Source organism: Taeniopygia guttata, chromosome 1, assembly GCF_048771995.1.
Source record: "Taeniopygia guttata chromosome 1, bTaeGut7.mat, whole genome shotgun sequence".
Taxonomy (NCBI): Eukaryota; Metazoa; Chordata; class Aves; order Passeriformes; family Estrildidae; genus Taeniopygia; species Taeniopygia guttata.
The window spans coordinates 36,881,300-36,901,087 of record NC_133024.1 but is presented as its reverse complement, the minus strand read 5'-3'; the positions used below and the strand labels follow the sequence as shown (position 1 = coordinate 36,901,087).

General features: G+C 42.2%; 1 protein-coding gene across 11 annotated transcripts in view; it reads right to left on the bottom strand.

Annotated features, from left to right (window-relative positions):
• Positions 1–19,788, bottom strand: part of FAT3 (FAT atypical cadherin 3) — a 394,190-nt gene that overhangs the window by 353,775 nt on the left and 20,627 nt on the right. The window contains exon 1 of one of the 11 annotated variants that reach the window (XM_072927034.1): positions 5,311–5,617. The exons of the other annotated variants lie outside the window; for them this stretch is intronic. The gene's annotated coding sequence lies outside the window, so the exon portion shown is untranslated. Of the gene's footprint in view, positions 1–5,310; positions 5,618–19,788 lie in introns of those variants that run through there. 11 annotated transcript variants of the gene reach the window in all.

Below are 19,788 nucleotides of genomic sequence, written 5' to 3'. Positions count from 1 at the left end.
CTTTTTTTCTTCCTCCCCAACTGTGCTCTGGACCGTGAAGATTAAGAAAGTGTTATGAATGCTTAATAAAAGATTTTTCTTAATAGCAGATTGCAAAAAGTGTAAAGGAAGCTTAATTTGATTAAAATAATAATGACATTTTCCAAAGCAGGGACTGTTTTTCAATCAGGAAGTCTACATGCAAACCAGTAATTTTCACACTTTCACAAACAGAAGGCTATTCTATGATCGACTATAAAAGGCTGTGTTCAGCTGTCCTTGGGATTTACAAGGCACTAATAACATCTCCCATAAATTGTTTACCACACCAGCAATATATTCAGATGAATGCCACCATGGTGGGTGAGTGACGCTACTCTGAGAGGACTCAAATAACCATGAAGCCAATGCACAACCTTTTCACCATCTTCTTTGGTGATGTCATATCTGAAATAGGACAGGCATAAAACCTGGAGCCTGTTAGAAACAATGGCATGACAGATGGGACAGCTATTTTATGAAGACTAATCTGTGAAGAAACAGTAAATTATTCCACAGTCCACCTGTTCTGAGCACCACAGAGTTCTGCACAAGCGATGGTGGTAGTGTGCAGCACAAACTTCTCAGGACTGATCCCAAACATTCCAGCAGACATGCCCAAAGCTGAATCTTGTAGCATTCTACAGACTCTGCAAAAGGCAGCAACTCTCAGCTTCCACTCAATTTCTACTGGCACATGCAACCTCTAATTTCAGAAAAAAAGGCTACAGGACAGAACACCCTCACTGAAAAAAGTGCCAGCACCTACTTTACAATAGCCCTTTTAAATTCCAGGATCTCTTCCAGCCAGTTTCATCTAACTTCCACTTAATTTTATTTCTACAGTCAACAACCTCTTTGCTCAAAAACCTTTTAAGCCATTATTTCCCGAAGTGAAAGATAATGCATCATTATCCTGTATCACAATACAATACTAGATTGATACCTCAGTCTGCTCAGCCAGCCACAAATCTTCCTGTCCTTATCACTCAAACAGTGAAATACCTCATAGAATTATATAACAGTTTGGCTTAGAAGGGATCTTAAAGATCCTCCAGTTCCAACCCACTCACCATGAACAGGGACACCTTCCACTAGACCAAGTTGTTTAAAACACCATCCAGCCTGGCCTTGGTAGAGATACCTAAGGTTCTTCTCTTTCACAAAAGAACTCTTTACCATTTCTTATCTCTCCCACTTAGTGGCTTTTTTCCTTGAAATCAGCTTTGAATTATGAAATATTTGAATGATGCATTTCTTCTATCACTTCCCCATCTGCAGCTTATGCATTTTTATGAATTTAACTCTGGTGAACAGTAAATTTGGAGCCAGAAGAAACAGCAAGCAGTCATCATACCAACTTCTTCAAATGCGTCTGCCATCATTTTGGTACAAGAGCAGTCAAACATCTAGTGCTCAGTGGGGATCCATCCTCTGTTCCAGTTGACATACCAGAGAGTCTCTGATGACAAGGCCAGTGAAAACAAAACTTCATCTTTCCTTTAGGAAAAGGATCTCAAACTTTTTTCTGCTCCACACATCTTATGTTGGTCAGAACTGCAGTCCCATGGTAGCAAGCTTGATCCAGTGCTTTCCCAACCAGACTTGAAGTGGCCACCAAGGACCAAGCTGTCCTACCCAGACGGTGTCATTAACATGAAATCACAACTTCGTTGGGGATACTCCAGATTTCATTTTATATACAGCTAACTTGGAGAATGGGGCTCCTTTGGAAAGGAAATGTAAAGAGGACATTTGCTATCATAACACTACTGGAGCAGTGTATTAAAAATTGGAAACACCACTATTCTGCGTGGATTCAATGTAGTACACATGCCCTGTCTCCCAGGAGAGCACATCAGGTAACAGGTCTCTTAAGGCTGTAGGGCCGGCTGTGGCTGTGACCTGCTCCAGCTATGGCTGAGACTTGCCCTGGCACTTCTGCACATGCTCCCTCTGGATTCTGGAGACAGGGGAGTGAGAAAGAGACACAACTTCAGCAATCAGGTCGTGATCTTGCTCACAAAGATGACAGGGTTTCTCTTTGACCAAGATTCACCACTCCAGTTGTGTCTACAACTACCTAGAAGAAGGTTACAGACAGGTGGAGATCAGTCTTTTTTCCCCAAGGAACAAGCGATAGGACAAGATAAACCGGTCTCAAGTTGCATCAGGGAGGGTTTAGATCAGATATTAGGAGTAAATTTACTCACTGAAAAGGCTGTCAGGAATTGGAGCATGACCAGAAACACCACAAGAAAAATCAGCAGGAATCAGTAAGAGTCTTAAACCATTCAAATGATCAGGTTACTTTGTCTGCGAGTGCCCCTGGGGCCCTCCAGAGGGGATGGCAGGCCCAGAGCCTCCTGCCCTCCCCTCACAGTTGTCCCTTGCCAAGCCCAGGCACTGCCAGCAACATAGCATGGGCTCCACAGCTGACTGGCACTTTCCCAGGAAGAAAAATTCCAGTTTGTTTTCAATTAAAGAAACTATTTTGAAGACAATTTAGTCCCACTTCCAGACACAGTGATTTCTAGCTCCCCCTTTTAGAAAACCCCTCTCCAAATACTGCCAGTCTCTGGCTGCTCCACAAGCAGTGCTCTTTTTAGGCTGTGGATGTTAATTAAGCCACTCTTTATTTTTAGATTTTCTTCATATGACTTTATGCCACAAACTCTATTAACATTATGCCTTGGAACATCAGAGTTATTCACAGATCAATCAAACTAACAGAAAATGTTCCTCCTGCCTTGGGAGAACTGAACTCAGCTGGCTTTTTAAAAGCAAAGCTGAGAGAACAAAAAAAAAAATTAAAAATACCCCTCACACCATAAATCAACCAATTGGACTACTTGGCTATGAATGAAATTTCTCTGAGGAGGTGGGGAGGGAGGAAAGAGAGCAGCAATTTCCCCCCCCCCCCCTTGTGCCTGTAGGCACAGATTAAACACTCCTCTGCACAGAGGTTTTACTTCAGGTCATTGCCCAGTGCAGGCAGAGGAGCAAGGATTCACCTCTGTACTTCCAGTCCATTTAAAAATACACTGACACTTGTTTCCTTATTCTGTCTCTCTCAATATACCGAAGGGTATTGCAGCTGCAAGAAAACTCAACCTCTGATCTCAGTTCAGCCTAATAGGAACCTTCTAATTCAGCCAGCTCAAAACTGAAATACTCAGCTGGCAGCAGTGACCTAGGGCTGCTGCAGGTGTGGTGAGCTCTACTGCAGGGACGAGGGAAGGGCTGCAGCACCACACTGCCCCCCACCCACCTATCTAACCCGTGCCTAATCAAATGCTTCACTCCTCCCTTCCCCAAGCAGGATGAAGAGAGACTGAAAATAAAAAAGTCAACCACTTCAAACCCTGTCTATTCTGTTTACTGTACTGAGGCTGGCTCTTGAAAGCACCCCACTCTCCCTCTCCAAAAACAGAAAGAAGTCACAGGTCAGCAACACGCCCTGTACAAGAGGCTGAAATGTATGCAGATTTCCTCACCAACACTCAGAAGTGCTTAGTAAACTTCTGCAATGTAGATTTTTGTTGACATTTGGAGGCACAGAGGTAAACCATTAATCAGGAACATAAACTACTGCATACCTCAACTGATGGAAGAGCAAAAAAGATGCCAAATTTGTAGATGCAAATAAAGACTAAAGATATGCTGCACCATTTCTGATTGGCAAATTCAGATCTGCTGCTGTGACCAGTGAAACCTTAGATTATGCAGGAGGAACAAATTATACACTTATTTTTTCCTCCATGTGTTTACACTGAGCACAGCAGCATAGCCAGCGACTCTCACAAGCCCCATGCAAGTGCTCACAGTGCCACAGGCAGATGGAGAGAGACCCAAACCAAGGAGTGAAGTTCCAGCTCCTACAGATACCAACAGCTGTAGTACCATTGGAGATATGCAGGGAAGTGTTAGCAGCTACAACACCATCTGCTCAGACACAGCAGTACAAAACCTGACTGGGGGTAACAGGACACTTTTTTCCCCCTTTCAAAGCAAAAGCCCATGGCTTACTGAATTTTCCTCTGTAATTTCTTTACATTCACTGGAAAGTGCTGAGTACTTTTGCCTGCTTTGCACCTTCAATGTGAGACACCTGAGAAGCTTGTGTTCTGCTACCATTTGAAAAAAAAAAAAAAAAAAAAAAAACAAACCACCGGAAATAAACAAGCTCCAAACACAAAACAGTAGAAGACAGTAATTTACCAACCCCTTGCTAAATTAATGCAGACTAAAATTCCACCGAATAAAAAGGATAGAAAAATTTGGCTATGGAAACATTCCTATGCTTGGAATTCCATGCAATGGCACATAATTGGCTTAGTGTTAAGACTGCAGGAACTTAAGTAACAAGTTTTATAAAAGCTGCAAACTTCGGGAAAGCTCTGTCATAGAGCAAAGCAAGGTGACATTGTCCAACACTTCTCCTTTTCCACATTTATAACATATAAAGGAATTGCTCTTTACAAGACATGAACAACTTTACAAGACAAACTACAGTCCAGAACAATACATTCCTATTCCAAAAGTGTTTCAACTGATCTGTGAGCTATCCTCCAACCCATGGAAATGAACAAAAAAGCAGCAAGCGATAACCTGTATGTTCACACAGGCAGTTTCCTTCCTGAATTTTTTTGTCCTGTTACCAGTCATGAATTACTGGTTCTGCCACGTCAAAACAAACAGGGCTTTTGTTATGCTTTCTGAAGTGTTATATTTACCCATCTTGGTTATATCTTTTCTTTTGGCTGCTCATCTGATGATTAAGGAATGATAAGGATTCGTTACTGCATTAAGGAGGTTTAAAATGCAGTGCACAGCCAAGCAATTTGGAAGCAATTGCTATGTTTCTAAAGTGAACTTTAATCTAGAAATGCTCATAAAAATCATATTATGGCAAACGGAAACAATAATGTTAATTAAATAATTTGCATTTACATAGCAATTGGTCCCGAGGGCCAAGCATATAGTAGCACAATTCACATGAAGTACACCACGTGCTCAGCAGCAACAGATTTTTAAGTTTTGACCTGAAGAAACACAAGTGCATGCAACATCTGCTTTCTCTTGCACCTTCTGCCCTCAATCCCTGCATGGGCAATGGCAGCCACCAGTTTTTGGCTGCCTCACATTATACAGCAGGACTTTCATGCTTGGTGGTTAGCTGTGTGAGAAGCATCCACTCCCCTGGGCCGTTCTGTTTTGTTTTGCTAAGCCACAGTACACAAGTGGCAACAGGTTTTTGTTTAGCAAGATGCTCCTGCCAAGGACACGCACCTTGCTTAACTCGTCATGCCAGGTCCTCTTCAGCCAGCTGGGCGCAGGACAGCTCCTCTCCAGGAAACACAAACACAGACAGGACCTTCCACCCTTAAGCCTTCTTTCCTTTCTTCAACACAATCCAAGCTATCTGTGGAGATTAACACCCACAGCCAGCTCTAATTCAGTATTCCTGGTCAGAGCGGTTTTTGAACATGACCAAAATAGAAATAACTGCATTACAAGAGCAATTAATTCTTTCCAAGATTTTGCCCATTTAAAGAGCAATGCAAAGCTCCTCAAATTTTTGCACGTCTCTTACAATTTAGGAAAAGAATTTGCAATGGCAAGAACCAGAAACTCCAAAAGCATGATTGTTTTTAAATGACACTGTCGAGATTTAAAAAAATAAAATACATTTTTATATATAGAGAAATAGAAATGTGTATATATATATATATATCTATATATATATATATTACACACACAGTGTCTTAAAAAAGCATAGACAACCACATCTTCATTTGTGGATTTTGTTATATTTTCTGCCCCATTTATTAGTTCTGTCAGGGAAGCAGCACTAGCTAATTTCATTATTTGTTCTCAGCCAATTTGACTTTTTGGCTTCCTTCCTATGTCCTAACAGAGCTGCTCTGTTTCCAAAGAAGGGAAAACAATCATTACATTACTGGAGATCAGACAGCTTCCTCAAGTCCACTCTAGCTCCATGGAAGGAAAGCTCCAAGGCATTGCTGGGATAACATATCCAATCCTCATCTTCTTTTGGCTTCCTCTGGCTACACAAACACACCACAGGGACACAGGTGCAAAATGAAACACCTGCCGACTTTCCTCCTAAGTGAGCACTTGACACTGCATTAGTGCAAAAGACTTCAGGTAGCTCCACACAGGAGTAGCTTTAATCTACATCACCCAGTGAAACTCCATTAAAACAAAAAGATGCATTAAGGCAGATCTTCATATGCAGGGAAGAGCCAGATGTTTTGTAACACACCCCTTCAGCAGGCCTATCTTGCCTCTTTGTTTCTGGAAGAAATAAAAAAAGCCAAAAAACCCAAAAGAAAAACAACAACAACAACAACAAAAAACACCAAACAAAAACAAACAAAAACTAATAAAAGATAGGCCCAATCGAAGTCCCGCAAGTTTAAAAGGGATTTGCATATGGCCCAGTGCTACCATAGCATTTTTCACTTCTGTTGGGCATTAAAGGAAATAACCAAATGTTGAAGTTAGAGTTGAGTGTTCCTTGTGGCAGTGTTGAGGAACTGAGCCTTTTTCCTTGCCCCTTCATTTTCTTTTCATCTTCAATTTTGTTTGCCACTGCTAACTTAATATACAGAAGTTAATTTCTTTCTTGACTCGAGGTATCACTAGGGGAATATTGAGTGTTACTGCGGTGGCTGGAAGTCATTACCTTTATACAAAAATTAACCTGTGGCACTAATCTCTTTACTTTTTTTCTTTTCTTTTTTTCATTTTTTATTTATACAAAAGCACCTGCCTTATTAATACTGGAAGAGAAGCAATTGCTAATACAAATAACTGAAATGCTAACTACCATAAATATGCAAATGTAACCCCCTAAGCTTTTCATTAAATCAATATAAATAAATTCTTGTTTCTTGAACTGCAGAAGTTCAAGTTATCCTAAAGCAATGCAGTGTGCACCATGAAGAGAATGGTTTTCCATCCTACCCATCTTTATAACAAACCTTTCATATGAAATCAGGCCTCTTACTTAGGACAGCCTAAAAGGGAAACTAATATTTATATTTCAGAAATGGGTATTACACTAAACCCTTAGGGAAACTAAATAAATTGACTGAAAAAGGGGAAATAACAGAAAATAACTGAAATTGTTGAATACACTGAATATAGTGTTTATATAAACTTAAGACATTCAACCCATTAATCCTAATTTCTGAAATGAACTCTTCCATGCCCAAGCACATACCAGGTGTAAACATTCAGGGGGAGAATCACCACCACTCCCAAAGACAGCTAATCAGAGCAATTTTATGTATGACACTCTTCTTCCATAAGTGCTACAAGTATGTCTACACTATTTCCCAAGATGTTTGGTGCACATAAGCAGCAGGGAAAATGAGCTTGTGCTGAGCTCCATGCCGCTGCCATTGTTCGACAGCAGCTAGTTCTCAACACACCATTTAAAGCAAGCTGAGGTACTTCTACACTGCAGTGTATTTTGGGGACTGCTGCACTCATACAAATGAGGTCATCCAGTAAAGAAGCAAAACTTTCAGGCATGTGCTCATCCCCGGACTGTATAAAAAAATATCCACCTATTCATTCTCCATTTAAAACCATTTAAATAGAGAGTAGATTTAGATTAGACATTACAAGGAAATCCTTGACTGTGTGGGTGGTGAGGCACTGCAAGAAAATGCAAAGACGTGGATACCCCATCCTTGGAATATTTGAGACCAGGCTGGATGAGGCCCTGGTCTAGTGGAAGGTGTCCCTGCCCACACTGAAGGACTGGAACGAGATGATCTTTCAGGTCCCTTCAGACCCAAACGATTCTACGAAGTATGCTCAAACCAACACAAAGGAACTGAACAATTTTTAATCAGAGATTAACTACTCTCAATTAAATCCAACCCACATTAAGGCTTGTCCTGGGGAATGCTCCCATCCCTCATCAGGGAAAAGCAACCAGCATCTCAGCAAGGCAGCGCACCCCACTCAAAAAAGATGCCTCAAAAGAATGAACAAAACACTGGTGGGTACCAGCTTTCTCCACAAGGGAGAGAGGGGATGCTGGTGTGCCTGGCTCATGCTATGCTGCCATCTCGTGAATTCCGATGTTCAGCCAGATGAAGCCCAGACTGCTGGACAGCTGACACAGCTCAGCAGGACAGTAGTACTTTCTATATAGTTAGTATTGATTCAGGTTAGAAAAATTAATCCCTGGGTCACTCAGGGGCAGCTAAATGTTTTCAAAAGAAAACCAACATAATTAAAAGCATATCTGCACAAGAATGTGAGGTGGGAAATTAGAGTGTGTTTCTAACTTCTCTTGTGTATTTTGCTACATTGAGATTAAAGGGCAAGTCGCTCCCTGCCAGCTCAGAGAGAGGGATATGTAGTTTCTGAGGCCAGTACTCAGAGCAAGTTACAGCTGGGAAAGTAACGCACTACCAGTCACCACCTTGATCTACCCTCTGAAAGCCTGAGAGTTTACCTGCACTTCGAAACTGCAACACACACACCTGCCAACCCTGCACGCCCTTCTCCTGCATCCTCCGTTCACTGAGCTCACTTGCAGAGACTTGTACTCCTCTTTAACTGGGAACTCCTCCAGCCTGGGGACACATCCCCTTCCTCTGAGCATGGAGTGACTCACACCCCCAGTAACAGTGCCCAAGACACAAATTTAAGTGCAACCCGAAAGGACATCACCCCAGATCTGCAGGGAGGCATGAGATTGCACCCCCAGGCAGCAGGTCAGGAGGAAGCTCTTCATCAAGTGCCAAGCAGAGATAGGGCTGTCAGGTCCTCTGGAGGGACAGGGCACTTTGGCCAGGACTATTAGCCATGCTTCTGACCAATGTCCTTCCCTCTGGTTTGGCATACAGCGAGAAGGGAGCCTTCAGCAGCCTGCCATCACAAGCCTGCAAAAGTCTGAAATGCAGTTCTCTAACACAATGGTGTTAGTCATCACTCATAAATGAAAGTGATCAGGCAACCATTCAACATACAGAGTGTTAAACTTTTTTCTTCATTTCACAGGACCAAGATCTTACATACTCCTTTGCAGCTGAAGCTCTGACTCATTCTGTGTCGTGGCCATCTGTCCTGCAGCAGATGAGAAATCAAACACTGCAGCACCTAAGCAGCTTGAAGCTAGTCTGAACTTGAACCTCACTCCTCTCTTCCAAAACTGTTTGCAAAGCAACTTAACAAGTGAGAACTTTTTAATGTACTTAATTTTCTTTATCTTTTTCAATTCTACCTGTCTTCAAAAATATGATCCTTCACAAAAAACTTCTAAAGATCCCACCTTTTGATTTTCTGGGATAATACTGTAGTGAAAAAGTACAGGGTCAAAGTTCGAGGATTTAAAAAGTAATACAATTTCTCTTCCCTTGACTCTTCCTTTTCTGCAATAAACTACTACTGGAACTGGACTCCCCTAAGATAAGACTGCTTTACTCCCACTATCCAAACTGCTTTGTACCCACTCACAAAACATGAACTAGGTAGCTTTTTACTGATGTTTTTTCACATCTTTCACATTAGCACAAAAACTAATTATTCCAATGCATTTCTTAGGTTTCATCACTCAAGCTGCTATTGGCATAATTTTGATGACCACAAAAATTTTCTGTTTATTTATTTTTGCTAGATCATTACAGTTAATCTAAAGCAGCAAGGTTGCTACTCCTTGGACCTTGTCTGGGTCTGTAACTACTGGTCCTTCTGTGTCCATACATACCTGCACAGCTGAACTGGCTTTCACTGGGAATGAGAGTTAAATTCCACTGAAAGCAAAACCACTCCCTTTCTCCCAGAAAAATAAATAGAAGATTGCCCTGCTCAGAACACGATATATCAGAAAAAGGGACAAGTTTTTAGTGCATCAGTACTTATCATTTCAATTAAATGTACGCAATGCAGTATGGACTAACTTCCTCCTTCTCTCTAAAAATGACCTGCCAGACTGATAAAAACAGTACTTATAATTCAGGTCTATCTTTCAGAACATGAGAAGTTGAAAATGAAAAAAAAAAAAAAAAAAAAAACCAGACTGCCTTTCTCTCTGCAAAATCCCACAGAGTTCCCTCCAGGGTCATGGAGATAGTTTGTGAAGCCAGTGACCCAAATACTGAAGAGCACTGGCTCGCAGGGAAGAGCCTCTGAGACTCCTTCTGGACACAAGAACCACCAAACCAAGCAATGCCTGGGCCATGCTAAGGAGTGACATACTGTTTGCCACATGTAGTTTGTTTGCTGCTCTGACCCAAACGCCAGGGAAGGTTGGCATACTCAGCTTTGACTCCCTGCAGAAAAGCAATGCTTCTACCTTGATGGTAGAATTCCACAGAGGAACCAACTGGAAGGCAGTGACAGCTCAGAAACAAATGTAAGCTGTGAATTTTTTAAAGAAAAAAGCCCAATAACTATCACTCAAAAATTCTGATGTTTTTGTCAAATGCTCTGTTACAACTACCTGAACAGATACTCTAGAAAGGTGAGGGTCAATCTTTTCTTCGATGTAACAAGTGATAGATGAGAAAAAGGCCTCAAGTTCCAGGATGGTTAGATAGGAAAAATTTCTCCACTGAAAGAGTGGAACAGGCTGTCTAGGGCAACTGTGATGGAGTCACCATCCCTGGAGGGATTTAACATTGTGTAACTGGTGCTTAGGGACATGGTTTAGTGGTGGACATGGGTCAATAGTTGGAGCCAATGATCTTAGAGGTCTTTACTAATATTAATGATTCCATTATTTTGTGAATCTATGAAATTATGCATAAAATGCAAGAGCTCCTCGCAGGAACAGAAAACACTGAGTTCAGGGTAATGACTTTGGGTGCTCTGTGCTCTTTCCTTTTCAGCCTGGAGGCTCACAACATCATTTCTGTTGGAAAAGGTCATTGCCAAGGGGTAGCTAAGCAACAGCTGAAGAGTTGTGGTGGTCATAAAGAGGCACAATGTTTTAAATTACCTTTTACTAAGTGATGGACAGTCCTCAGAACACCCAGTGACATCCCTCACAGGAAGCCAGTTAAGGGGATTTCTTTTTATTTCTTATGCAGTTTCCATATTTGAGCCAAATGAAAAAAAGAAAAAATATTGAATAAACATAGCAGAGTTACTTGAACTGCTCCCTGGTCCTTTTTTGTATTACACCAAAAATTCTAACTTCTCCAAGAAAATACTGGGAGACCAGTGCTCAGAGGAGAACTTGATCTGTTCTCCCTTTTGTGCCACTTTGGAGCCCCCATCTGCTCCAGCTAGGACAAGGAAAAACAGTCTGTCCACTTCTACAACTGCACAGGTGGAGGAGTGTCCAGGGGCACTAGCCCCAAACCCTTCCACATCATGGACCATAGGTCAGTGTGGCTGGAGATCCTCCACTCTTCTGAGCCCCAACTGCTGATGCATGAATGCAGATCTCAGTTCCAGCTGTGCATCCAAGGGTTTGCCAGACAGTTCTCTGATTATCTGTACAGCAACTGCATTAACCCAGTCTTTGCAACACTCTGGCTATGTTAAAGCTTTGAGCTATAAAACTTTCAGTTATAGGGTTGGGTCCCCACTTTATTTGCTTCTCTCCTGACCCTCAGACCACTGGCTTACCACAGCTTTAAAAGGATGTGCAGGAGCATCCACTCAAAATGCAGCATCACTGCTGAAATGCAGGCACTGCTATGCTGTCACTGCCTCTGGGGCTGGAAGGCCTTATATTGGTACCCTGAAGCACTTTCTGCAATTCAGGCACATAGATATTAAGCACACACTTCAGCAGCCAAAACTTTAAATGCCCCTTGTGCTTTATCTGGGCTGTAGCTCATCCACCTGAAGCATTTCCTCCCTGGCACATGGGCAATCTGACCAACCTGCACAATGCTTGGTGCCCAGTCATACCCAAAACCTTTGGGGTCTACTGAAACAGAAGTAATGATAGCAGGCAAGCCAAACCTTTCAGCATCTCTTCCCCAGACAATTCCCATGCCAGAGTCAAAGACAAAGGAAAGGGGTGAGAAACACAACAAATTCTGGCTGCTGGATCTTCAGTGCCTTCAGCTCTCAGCACAGCCCTAGAGCTGCACAAACAAACGCCAGCAGGGCAGTCTGTGACCTACTTTCCCTCCCTCGCATGGGGAGCTGTGCCATTGTGAAACTGCCACTGAATTTCAGCTTCACGACGATGACAAGAGGGAGCCCAGGCGGCCACACGCTGCGTGACTAACACCGACACAGCGGCCACTGCCCTGGCATCCATGTCTTCTACCGGGGAGCCTCCACCGTGCCAGGCTCCAGCTGCTGAAGAGGCTGAGGTACAGCTCTCCAGGGCAGCAACCCACACACCTTCCCAGAAGCTCTGTTTCTCCCTCTTTCCCCTCAGGAACTGCCTGGAAGACTATCCCTAAGTCACTCCTCTGAAGTTTCTTGCACACCCTCTCTGCCTTTGAAGACCTTTACAGTGCTGAGACCATTGCTGCCTCCCTGATGTCTGGCATGGAAATGACAGTGCCATTCCATTAATGCCACAACCAGCCCAGAAGCCAACTACCAGCCCAGAAGCCAACTGTATCCTGGCTTGCATCAAAAGAAGCACAAACAGCAGGCTGACAATTCTCCCCTTCTACTCTGCCCTCGTGAGACCCAACTTGAAGTAATTTATCCAGCGCTGGGATTTGACCAGAACAAGGATGTGGATCTGTTGGACTGAATGCACAGGAGGGTCACAAAAATGATCAGAGGTCTGGAGCCTGTCTGCTATGAAGAAAGGCTTAGAGAGTTGGGATTGTTCAGCCTCAAAAAGAGAGGCCTCTGGTGAAACCTCCTTGCACACTTCCAGTACATAAAGGAGGCTTATAAAAAAAGAGGAAGTAATTTTTTACATGGATAGAGAGTGATCAGACAAGGGAGAACTGTTGAGTTCCCCCTAAAAGAGGAGAGATTTGGGTTGTGTCAGGCTGGGTTAGAAAGAAATTCTTTACCCTGAGAGCAGTGAAGAACTAGAAGATGTTGACATTGTAGAGAAGCTGGGAACATTGCTGCTTAGCACAGTTTTGAAACAACCTAATGGGTGCCCAAATATGAATTTGAGCCTAACTTCAAGGACACAAACTTGACTGAGCGGGCTGAGCACTCACATTAGAATCTCCAACCCATCTGTGCAGCATCTGCACCTTATAAGAGCTCACAGCAGAGAGCTGAACCTCCTCCAGGCATCAGGAAGCTGGTCCTGCAACAGGAGCTCCCTTGCCCCCACTATACCCACATCACCTCTGAGCATCGCGTTTTGGGGCATGTACAGGCCACTGCCATTCCAGTGACACATTCTCCAGACCAGATCAAGTCCACTGGCTGAAGAGGGTTAGCTCAGCCCATCTGCACAGACATGTTCTTGCTACAACAGCTTCTGCATAGCAAAAATGCCTCTCCTCTGTCTGGGCAGGTCTGAACTCAGGCTCACGGAGACCTGGTCGTTTTCAGTTCCCAAATCTTGTCCATCTTTGGGAAGGATGAGCTGGTCAGGCAACCTTTCCTGAGGGCTGATGACAGTATTTTCCTGCATTATCATACACCACTTAGCCTTGCAGCCCAGGGGGAAATTTCAAGTCTATACAGACTTAAACCCAATGCAAATGGGGGTCTATTAATGTTAACTCCAAGGCAAGCCTCATCCAGCACCTCCATATAATATTAAATTAAAGGAGAATAAGAAAGGAAGTCTCCTCCCAGTTTTACAAGAATAGATTGATCTTTAGATGCTTTCTTTTACCTCCTATAACTACAGAATAAGAAACAGTCATTAATTCCCACCAAACATTGCACCTAACTATCCTGGTCCACATGCACTGAAAGCTATTTTAATATCTTGATAGTTTGATACCTACTGAGGGTAGCAGAGTCCCTGAAGAACTCCTCCTCCCTTTCCCGCATAGAACGTGTTGTGCAATACTAACTTGGTATTCCACAATCCTTTTCTTAGAAAGAACACTATGCTATTAGTGTAATTATCTGATTAATCTTTCAGCCTCACTTTGCATTAAATAAACACCTGGATGCAAAATGCTTTTTCCTCAGAGTGCACCTCAAGTGTTTATCCAGCACACTAATGCAAGGGATACCACCAGCAGTCCAACTGGTGGTCAAGGAGGAAAGCAAGTACCACTGAGCACACCAGGGACAAGCAGGTATTAAAAAATACTTCAAAGTAAAACCGCAATATTCATTTATACTTACCACCTCCTCAGGATGAGACAATTCCCATTTTAGAACTACAAAAAAAAAACCCTTTAAATGACTATGTTGAAAATACACACACATACACAAGCGATTTGAGCGCCTTACAGAATCTAAGCTCAAGAGCACACTACTTGACTGCTCAGTTCAGCCCAAATGGCTCCTGGATCTAGTGTACCATTTTGAACTGAGCTATACAACCTCTCAAAGAAGCATCTGACATGAAAGCATCTGACAGCCATGCATTACATTTTTGGATGAGTTCTTCCTAATCATTAATTGCACTCACTGTGAAAAGATAAGTTTGTGTGTGCCTTATTTTCTTCAGTGCTGCTAGTACCACCTAGTCTGAGTAATATTCTCCCTATGCTGGTACAAACAGACCATGAACAAATACCTTTTTCATTACTACTTTCAATTCCATCTGAGAGTGGGATGTAGGGTTGTGGGGCTTTTGGGTTGTCTGAAAAACAACATCTACTTTCTGGCTTGCAAAATTACAGGGTTTGGTCATTAGGTGCAATTTCCTTGAGCTCCCAATTTTTATTCACATTATCTCCTCCAAAGCTTTTGCTTTTAAATAATTTGCTCATAAATGGTGTAAACAATATGAGATGCTGAGATGTTCCTCCCACTTTCCATCCAGCAAAGGTGAGTGGAACACACACAGCAATCAGAAGGATATGGAACAATGTCTGCTACTCACGGTTAATAAAATGCTGGGTTTGTAAATGTCTTCAGAGAAGTGGAACCTCTGATACCTCAACTGAAAGATTTCCCTGAATTGATGGTCAGGATAAGGCCCTGCTGCAATGTTTCAAAACTTACTGTGAAGCCATTAAAAAAAAATAAAAGCTGTCAAAACACAATACAGCCAGAAAGCATAGACATTCATTCTTCAAACTTCACTAAGACAGGATAGATCACGATAATTATTGCCAGTAATATGCTACCAGCATATTACCAGCACCTTTTGCTGTTCTCCACTCCTGGGTGAGGCTGCAAGGCAGTTCAAACAGCTCTTGCAACCTTAAAACAATTCTGCTTTCCACTTTTGAAAGACTTTTATTAAGACAGTCAATATTTTAGAGAAGAAAGGTCTTGTTTCTCCTTTCACGTCAACCAAGTGCAAAGGAATAAAATGAAGTGGGAGTTAAGTATCGTGCCACCAGGAGAGGCAGCACAGGGCACCCGGAGGACTCACACGCCTCTCTCCTCACTCAGTGTAGTGTCCATTACCAACAATTTCTTTAGTTATATAATTAATGTAGTAATGCACAACAGGTCAGTATCTTTGGAGCAGAATGCCCCTGTCACACATACAGAGAAAGAAAAAAAAATTAAAATTGATTTTATTACTGTGCTTACAAAGTAATATGCACCAGAGTAAAAGAAGAAGGTTTTAGCTCTCCTGAAGCAACAATATGCCCCTCCATCTTCAGTACTTCAAGCAAACACAAACAAAATCACATTCTCCATCTTGTACCTTGCTTTTGTTGTTGTTGTTGATAAGTTTCAGCAAAATCCCTTCAGGCACATCAGAATGCTGCAAAGGCATAATTAAACTTTCAACAGCCATGAATGATACTACCTTTCACAACAGGAATGGGTAAGAAAGTTCTATATATCTGTAAGGACCAGATCTGCTAGGTGCAGCAAGTATCAGCCTCTCATTTAATCTTTCATTGTGTAAATGTGTGTAGCTAATTTTGATTAATACTAAGCATAAGAGATGTAATGGAAATCCTCATGTAACAGCAACACTGGGACAGTGGTGAACCCTGAAACACTGCCAAGGTTTCCATCCACCCTTCTCTCAGATTCCCTGCAGAAATCTCCCAAGGCTGGCAGAAGCTTCCTCTGCCCTCTGAGAGATAACTTCCTACTCTTGTCCAGAACAGTGAAAGGCTCAAAGACATAATCACAGTGCCAGTTTGTGTAGCCAGCACTGCACTGAGCTGCAGACTCAGTCTGGACATTTTTCTATTTTCTTCCTCTTTCCCATGTCCATTATCACCTAAGGTGGATGGTCTCATCCTACACTCATGATGTTTTCCTGCCATTTGAGGAACCTGCCAGGCACCTTTCCATCCAGCTAAAAATCCATCCTCAGTACCAGAAATGTAGAAATACAAACCAAAGACAACCTGTCATGCATCTTTTTTTCCATAAGGTGATCCATTAACTTGCAAAACTAAAGAGAACTTGATTTGTAATGAAGTAAAACAGCAACATGGCAGCCTGCTCAGTTGAAAATCGCTCCGGATATATATCTATGCTGAAAAGATTCAGTTCACTTATTCAGGAGAGTTCTTACCCCCTAACCAGTGCTGACTAATAGGCAATGCAAACATGCAGTCTGGTGCCCAAAATTTAAAACCCTTTTATTTTACTCACCTCCTTAATTATTGTTATGTTTTAAATTAATTCCTGAATCATAGTCTCTCAGCATATTTGTAAATTCCATCTGCATTTCTAAAAATTCAGGCTTTAACCAAGATATTTAATATCTATGCCTATTTGTTACCATTACTAGTGCTGAAATCCTTGTAGTCTGCTTGCTTGTCAGACTAGTTAAGCCAGCATGGTGGATATAATGAGGCACAGTGCACTTCAGGTTCATCTTATCATTACAGAGAGCCTCTGTCCCATGCAATCACTGCAGCACCCAGACGTATCTTAAATGAAGGAAGATCTAAAGGCTGGAACTCAACACATCCCCAGCTTCCATTTATACTATCAAAAAAATCATCTGGTCACCTCTCCTTTCCTTTGACAGCTGTAATATCTGCAATTAAAATCTGAATCAGTGGGGGCTATTTTAAGAACAAAGAAGGTATTTCAGCTCAGTAGAACACTGCCAGATTGGGTACGATATGCTACAATTGGCATTCCAGCTCATTAAAACAGCTTTGCCGTGGACTACTCGCCCTGAAAGCGTTCTGCAACTTTATATACACAACACAAGCACCACTCAGCACCAGCGTTTGCTGAAATTCAGCAAGCTTCATGTTGCCCTTGCACATGAAGAACCTGTCACAACAGCCCTTCAGGATCAGATGAATGACTGAAGCCAAGGAGAGTTCAAGGGAAGCACAATTCCTCTCTGAGGACTGGGAATGGCAATAACATCCCCATCTGCATGAGACATCCCAGGAATACTGCTGCAGTAACAAACTGGTCAGGAATTTGCTCCACCCTGCAACTGGGAGTCTCCATATGAGGTTCTCCTGCTTCTCCTCCTTTTCCATGGCAGTGACAACTACTGCTTTACTTCTCAAAAACCCTACATACCACATGGAATCCCATCAATAGCTGAATCCCCCAAAAGAATAAAAGCAGAAAATCATTTAGGTTGGAAAAGACTTCTAAGATCAGCATGCTCAGCCATTAACTTTGAAACTGGTTTTAAATGCTACAGTACTTTTTGTCTGTAAAGGTATTTATAAAATGTGGGGGGAAAAATACAGATCTCAGGAAAGATCCATAGTCTAACTTGGAAATATTTTTAAAATGGCATTTGGAAGAACATACATTCCCAATCAGGAAGGTGAAAACACGTATATCCTGTGAGCTGAGGGAGTTTTGTGCAGTTAAGGAAAACAGAAAAAAAAATTAGACTTAGCTTCACTCATTTTGGGAATCCTAGACAGTTAGAGAATCCAAATCAGTATTTGTATTTATTTGAAAAATCTGCCTGTTTAGAAATGGGTTCTCATGAGGCCGGATGCAAAATACCTACTACAGTGCCAGATTAAGGTAGACAGTTTTTTTTAACAGTTTTCAAACGGTGGAAAGAAAAAAACCAACAAAAAAAACCCTGAACTCTAGGGAAAGTTGGATGTTTCTTTCATTTAGTTTATGAGCTCCTTTTATCTATTTTTCCACCTTCCCTTTCCTGAGATTTACTTTAAGAATATCCAGTTATTAAATGCACCAGATAGCATGAGAGGGGAGATAAGTTTGCAAGACATGACAGTGAAGCAAATTAAAATAGTGAAACCTGTCAATGCATGCCTAATGCCAGTGTAATGCCAACCCCCTGGTCCTGCTGTGATAGTACACTACTGAAAAGCCAGATACAAGCACATCCCAATGAAATTTATCCCAATAAATTTGTTTTAATACACTGTAGTATTTCACTTATCTTTCCTGTACTTTTTCCTAAAAAAACCCAACAATATTCCAACTTCCTTAAAAATGGATACTGCTAAAATTGGATAGATTGCTCAGACAAGTTCTCGATGTCCCATTCCTAGCAGTGTTCAAGGCCAGGCTGGATGGGGCTCTGAGCACACTGGTCCAGTGGAAGGTGTCCCTGCCCACAGCAGGGGGAGGCTGGAACTAGATGGTATTTCAATGTTCCTCCCAACCCAAGCCATTCTATGATTCTACCATATGCTGAACTAGCAAAATCAATCAAATAAATTACTGTTTTATCAGGAAGTGTAAAAATTTGTGAAGCATCACACTGCTTATCCCCCTTGCATAGCATGTTATCACTTAATTAACCTAAGCCTACAAGAGTTTATCTGCCCAGCCACCGGGGCACCGTGGCACCCGAGAGGCATCTTGGAAGCTGAGAGATCCATGCCCTTTTGAACCAACAATGATGTACTACCCTGAAGCTCCTAACATGGCAGCAGATATCTCTGTTTAGGCAACACAACTCCAGCCTTCATGCCTATTTAAGCATTGCAATGCTCATTGAGCATTGCACCAGTTGGCTTTGGGCCTCAGTCATTTGCGTGCCCTCCAAAAAGAGCCCATGAACACTGCCAGCACAATGGATACCAGTCAGAAGCTTTTAAAAGGAGTCGAGATGGAAGAGGAATACAGACTGCATCCAGACACTGTCAGCATCCAGACACTCTCAGAATGACAGACAGCTGATCAGATAATTCCTTAACCCAAAGGAAAATAAAATCCTCATGAATTTTCATAATGCATAAAGTCATTACAAAGAGCAAGGATGGGATAACGTGCTCTCTGCCAGTGTGGGAGTACTGTTTGGGTCCCTGTATTTGGCACCATCTACTGCACCCATCACTTGTCTTCCAGGAAGAGATTAAAAACTGAAGCTCTGAGAACAGGCTTTCACTAGATTAGCTCACCCATTCTTTTTTGCTTGCAGATCACATCAATTAAGCACAGAGCAAAGACGAACGTACTGACCTGGTATGAGGACAACCCAAGTTCAAGCCCCTTGCACCATTTGATTCAAAATAAGCAGGTTGATAAAATGGGCTTGAGTCAAAAATTGCATCTGAATTGCAGTACCCTGATACTTCTGGTTTTATGAAAAGGAAGGAAAGCAGAACACATCTGTACTGTTACAGAGAAAAGTCTGATTTCAATTTTTTCAAGTTACTGAAAACCCAACTGCATTTCTCCCATCAGCCTGACATTCCCCAGCAGAGACAGCACAGGTAAGAGCACCTGGGACTAACCTGGTCCTGCCAAGTTGCCAACATTCAAAATGACCTCATGTATATCTAATCTTTTGTAGTTTCCTTTCCCTTTCAT